This window comes from Octodon degus, unplaced genomic scaffold (genome assembly GCF_000260255.1).
Source record: "Octodon degus isolate 3935 unplaced genomic scaffold, OctDeg1.0 scaffold00011, whole genome shotgun sequence".
Lineage (NCBI taxonomy): Eukaryota > Metazoa > Chordata > Mammalia > Rodentia > Octodontidae > Octodon > Octodon degus.
Window position 1 is genome coordinate 13,053,161 of NW_004524587.1, and position 5,824 is coordinate 13,058,984.

The window sequence follows — 5,824 nt, forward strand, 5'->3', positions numbered from 1 at the left end:
ATATCTATCCTAACCACTTTGAATACACAGATACAAAATAGACATTCATCTGTATCCCCTTTTTTTGTTAAGTTCCGTTATTTGAATATTATAGGTATGTTAACTCAACAAAATATTCTAAAAGAGTACAGTAGCCCATAATAGTATTGGGTCTTACGCTTCACTGGCAATGTCAGAAATTGTTGACCTGAGTCCCCTACAGCTCAACATAACAGCAATGCTTTACTTCTTATACTTCGTTTTTATACTTTTCTGCTGGGTGGTTAAGACCAAGGTAAAGCAGGACCTATGCAACAAGAATTGTAGCTTTTGGATCTGATAAGGTCAGTGAAATCCCCTCAGGATTTATCCTGAGATCCTGTACCTCAGATTGTAGTACCTTTGTCAGTGTCAGCCATGAGATGGGTCTTTTGTGTTCAGTTACTTTCAAAGAGTTACAACAAAAAACAAAGACTAAAAATTCCTTGCAAAATATGGGGTCAAATATACAGCTAATAATTATATATTATAAAATACATGTTTAAATATCCTGTACCCTATCACTACCCAGCTCTTGCTAGGCACAAATACATTTTGAAATCTCAATAATGAGATATATTAACAATAACAAAAGTTTTTCTGAGTCACTCATGCAAGATTTAAACAGAAAAACACAAAACCTTATTTATTTATTTTTTGAGACAAGGTCTTGTTTTGTAGTTTAGGCTAGCCTCCAACACATAAAAACCTTCCTACCTCAGCCTCCTGAGTGCTGGGATTACAGGTGTGCACCACCACATCCAGCAAGAAAAACTTTTGCAAATAAAACTGATGGCAGCAGTAACCTAAAGGTACATCTGAATTATTCAATGGATGTCTCAGATACTCTTGTTACTGGATTTTCTTTTCTCTCTTTTTTCTTTTTGGTTTTGTTATTGAATTTTCTGTGTGCATGTATTTTTTTTTTTTGGCCAGCAGTATAGGGATTTCTAACCATGATAGGAAAATAACCAGACTGTGTATTTGGAAACATGTATAAATACATATTATGTTCAAAGACTGATGAATACAGGCACAAATGAGGAAATAAACTCATAGAGAAATTTTAACTATGCAGGTTGTATTTTTCACAGCTTTCAAACAGTTGGGCATAGTTCAAAGTTATCTAATTAATCAGTGATGGCAGAGAGATTAGAAGAAAAAGTTTGTTTTTAAATATAATTGCATCTGCGATACGCTGGCATTTAATCAAGTTGTCCATCTATTAGACAAACTTGCAGCTTGCAAAGGGAGAGAAATCCCAGACAAGTTTAACTCATCAGGAGCTGTTTTTCCTAAGACCCAGTAAGCTGCATCTGCTGTTGACCTGAGACCCTGACTCTGAGGCCGGCATTGGCTTCTATGCCTTTGGCATTAACAGTAAAAGCAATTCAGCCTTAAGAGGAATTCCTTGGGTAACCTCCAAACAGGCAACAATATAATAGCTACCTTGACTTTCAGGCTTAGTGTTTACAGGTAAGAGCTGAAGTCAGTGAAACAAGTTGGAGCTAGGTTGGAGTCTTTCTTGACCCAGAAAGTTTAGCTCATTCAGTCATGTCATGAGCGGAGGCACCCAAGCTTTTGCCTGTTCCCTTGAGTTTAGCTTGGCGCTCATGCTTCTACTTTGGCAGAATAAGACTTCCTGCTCTAGAAGCCTGTTGGCATCTGCTTTTGCCTCTTCTGTTTAGCCTCACTATGCTAAAAGGGACAGTTTCCCCAGCTCTCAGTGGAAGGCCAACACCGACTGTCAGGTATTAGTGCCACAATCAGGATACCCAGACTGAAGCATCCTGACTAGAAAATGACTTTCCCTTCAAGGCCTAATCTTAAACCCCTGTGTTGCCTTGAAGATACAGAGATAGGCTGTCAGTGACATGTACTACATTATACCAAGTCCAGGTGCAATAAGCTACCAAGATAATCAGGAAGAGAACTGAGAATAGAAGAGGTTCATAACCCTTCCTTAAACTCCTGTGCTACCAGGACAGGACCAAAGCCTAGGAAACAGAATGGTCATGAAAAATGCTTTTAGGGCATCAGGATTTTAATATGATTTTGTAGACACCATACAGAGGTCAAAAGAGCCTCTTTATGGTTAGATCAAACACACATGTCCAGTCTGCTGCAGGTCCTTAGTCTCACACTAGGCACAGGGAGGATGTGAGGCTGCTCTTCTCCCTCTACATAGTCTGAACAAGTCCCTCCAGAGCTAGTCTCTCACTGCCAACCCCAAGGACAGATTCAATATTGCCTTCCATCCCTAAAAGCCTTGGTGAATGATAGGCAGATGATGTAAGGTTTTTACTAATTTATGAATTGGTGTAATGTTTCTTTCTCTCTTTTTTTGGTGTGATATTTCTATTCTCTACTTGTAAGTCCTCCCAGGGGGCAGTAACTTATTCTGTTTGATCTTTATGACACCTGCCCCGAGGGTCACTGTACCTATTCTAGAAATGATACAATGGAAGGCTTTCTGTTTGCTGGCTGAATCATGTAAATCATATCCATTTTGGAAAGCTACTCAGAAGAAGAGTAATAGCTGCTTTGGAAATGTTGCAAAGTTTAAGGAATTTAACATTTTATAGGAACCAACAGAAATAAGGAAAAAACACTCCCTAAAAAGCTGGTATAGGGCTGGGGAGATGGATCAGTAGAATAAGCGCTTCCCTGGCAAGCGCAAGGGCCTGAGTTCAATCCCCAGTTCCGCAAAAAAAAAAAAAAAAAAAAAAGCTGGTATACATCAAGAATAATCAGAATTATAAAAATGAAGATAATATAGTAATAAAATTTCCCAAAAACGACACTGGAAAGTTCCAGGAAAGAAAGCAGCAAAGTTGAGCCATGTATCAAAGAAGCAATGCAGGGCTGGCGAGATAACTCAGTGGACTAAGCGCTTACTTAGGTAAGTGTAGAGGCTAGGGTTCGATTCCTGGCACTGCATGATGCGCCAGCCCTACCCCCTGGATGCACTGAGCCGGCAATGGAGTCTGGGCGTGGTAGCACATGCCTGTAATCCCAGCACCAGGGAAGCTGAAAACAGGAGATCACTACAAGTCTGAGCTGTATAATAAGACCCTACACACACACACACACACACACACACACACACACACGCACATGAAGCATGGCTTCAATTTCCAACTGTATCTTTATCCCTTTTCCTACAGCTTCCTTTGTTAAAATTTGGTCTGTCTGCTAACTTAGACCATCTGTGAACTAAGAAACTTTAATAGCAAAAGCAGTGTAACCAATAATTATTATGAGCTCAGCTCACTCAACCTGCCAGGAAAGAAACCATGGCAGCTTCTTGAGCTTCCTCGGGATTTCCCAAAATATCTGCCAAGTCTTCATCCCAAGTGTCTACATATCCTTATCCTGTATGAGCTCTGACACTTAGGAACCTACATCGATGGTGGAAAAACTGGTAACAAATTCAGATCATGAAGTGGAATCAGAGGCAGTAGCTTTGTATCAAGCCCCCAAGCTCAGGTGTGGAATTTGGGCACTGCATAAAAGCAATCTGCTCCACAGAATTGTCACCCGGGGCACATTTTATTCTCTGGATTGAAGACATGCCTCTTACTTTGGTTCACTTCAATTATATTTACTTTTCATACAGAGTGATAAAGATGAAAGAACCTACCCAAAAAAAAATGTTTTTTTCTGTATTTGGTATAGGGTCTCACTATGCAGATTGGTCTCATACTGATCCTCCTCTCCTGTTTTCTGCCTCCCCAGTGCTGGGAATACAGGTGCGCACAACCATACCTGGACTTGGTGACCGGTGCAGCATGTGGTGCCGGTATCAAACTCTGGTTCCTGTGTTTGCCTCAGCAGGTGCTTAGTCCGCTGAGCTATCTCGCCGGCCCTTAAAATTTGTTTTTAAGCAACACAGATCTTGACAAGAACAAGGAGAAACTGGGACAGAATAATAATATTCTTCAAACAGGTTAAATCCTGGTATCAACAGAGAAGAAAAGTTGAATTTCCAGTGTGAGGACTGTGGAAGGGTTTGAGCCTACCCTTTCTGTTCCCTCTCTGCCAGCCAGTACCACAGATAGTGCCCAGATTTGGACCACCTGACCTTAAGACAGCTTTCTTCAGATGCTCCTGTGCTACAGCTGGAGGTGGGGCTCATGCCCCAGACTGGATCCTATGAAAGGAGTCTATGGGAGCTAGTTTGTTCAACTTTGTACCCAAACAGATTACTTTTTTCTTCTTCTTCTGCCTGGCTAGCATTTAATCAGTATAACCTTCCTGAAGCCCTGGCATGCCTGACATATGGTCCCAGCTCCATGTTCCACTGAGTGTGCTCCATGGTATCTTTCTGGTCCTGTCTATGTGTATGAAAATTTCTGTAGGGAATGAGAGTGGGTCCTTTACCACGTCTTCTAGCATTCCTGGCACAGGACCAATGCTCATGAAGAATTCCTTCAGTTTACAAAGACAAGTTTCCTCAAAGTTAAAGTTCCTTTTTTTTTTAAACCAGTGTACTCTGGTGGTGAGTATTCCTAAGACTACAAGGCTTCAACAGTTTTCATGAGACACCTAAAGAGCTGTCTCAGAAGCCACAGGATCCTCCAAAACAAGCTAGCTCATATTATTCCTCTGTCTGGCTTCTTAGCTCACTCGGAAGAAGAACCAGAGTCCATTCTAACTCTCTCTGCATTCACTACCACTTTTCCAGTGCTGACTCCTAGGGTTCTTTCTCTCACTCACTTGTCTCAAGTCATACTGGCCTGGGTGCTTCTTGCATGTCAGGCCTGCCTGTGCCGCAATACCTCTATGCTTGCATCTCCCTCACCCTGGAATGTTCCCTTTGCAGGTTTTGGATCACCCCTTCCTTTTTTGGGTCTCTGCTCAAATGTCACTCATCAGTGAAGCCTTTCCTATCTGAGTCATGTACAGTAGCAAGCTCCCCTTGTGCCCTTTCCCTTACTAGATGTATCTCCTTAGCCTTTACCTCTCTGACACAGCATAGATTCTTTTTTTAAAAAAAATTCATTTATAGCCTATCTCTCCTCTCCAGAATGTCACGTTCATGAAGATAGGGCTTTTACTATGTTCACAGCTGGGTCTCCAACACCTAGCATATGGCTTGGTGGTAGGCCAACTGGCACAGGGCATGGGCTCAATAAATATTTTTTGAATGAATGAACATGAAGAACTACTAAAAAGCCATGCTAAAAAGCCTGCTTTCTCCATGTGAATGGACTTGAGTTGTCAGACTGTAGGAGGACTTCGGTGGCTGAAACACTAAAACTGGAAGTTCTCCAAGCATGTTCAGACTTGTAGTCCACCAATGGAGCTGCTCTGGCACTGATGACAAGGCAAGCGTGGGCTGCTACACAGAAAGAACATCTAAAAAGATGAGAGAGAAATTATATGGGATGGAAACACCTGGTTTTCCAAATCAGAGGGAATGCCTTCTGAAGTTTCACTGCCAAAAACAAGCTCTCTTAAGGGAAAGCTGCATGACCCTTCCTGCCTGTGACTTTTCTCATGGTGATAGTCTACAGTTTCAAGGCAAAAAGACAATTCTAAAAATACTTATTGAGAGACATGACAGATAAGTGATTAACAGCATGCATTCTGGAGCTCTAATTGTCCACATCTTGGAGGCCTGCTTATATTCAAGACCTTGACAACTTAGTTTCTGTGTGCCTCAGTTTCCTTGGTGAGAACTGGATCAATTGATATATGTAAGGATCTCAGAAAAATATTGAGAATTATGACTAGTTTTTAAACATGTAGGAGCTAGTCTTCCCAACCTGCCTTACCCTTTTTCCTTTTGATATTTTTTTTT

The 5,824-nt window shown here is 41.4% G+C and overlaps 1 protein-coding gene across 1 annotated transcript in view; it reads right to left on the reverse strand.

Annotated features, from left to right (window-relative positions):
• Positions 1-5,824, reverse strand: part of Tango6 (transport and golgi organization 6 homolog) — a 253,744-nt gene that overhangs the window by 69,494 nt on the left and 178,426 nt on the right. The window lies entirely within an intron of this gene.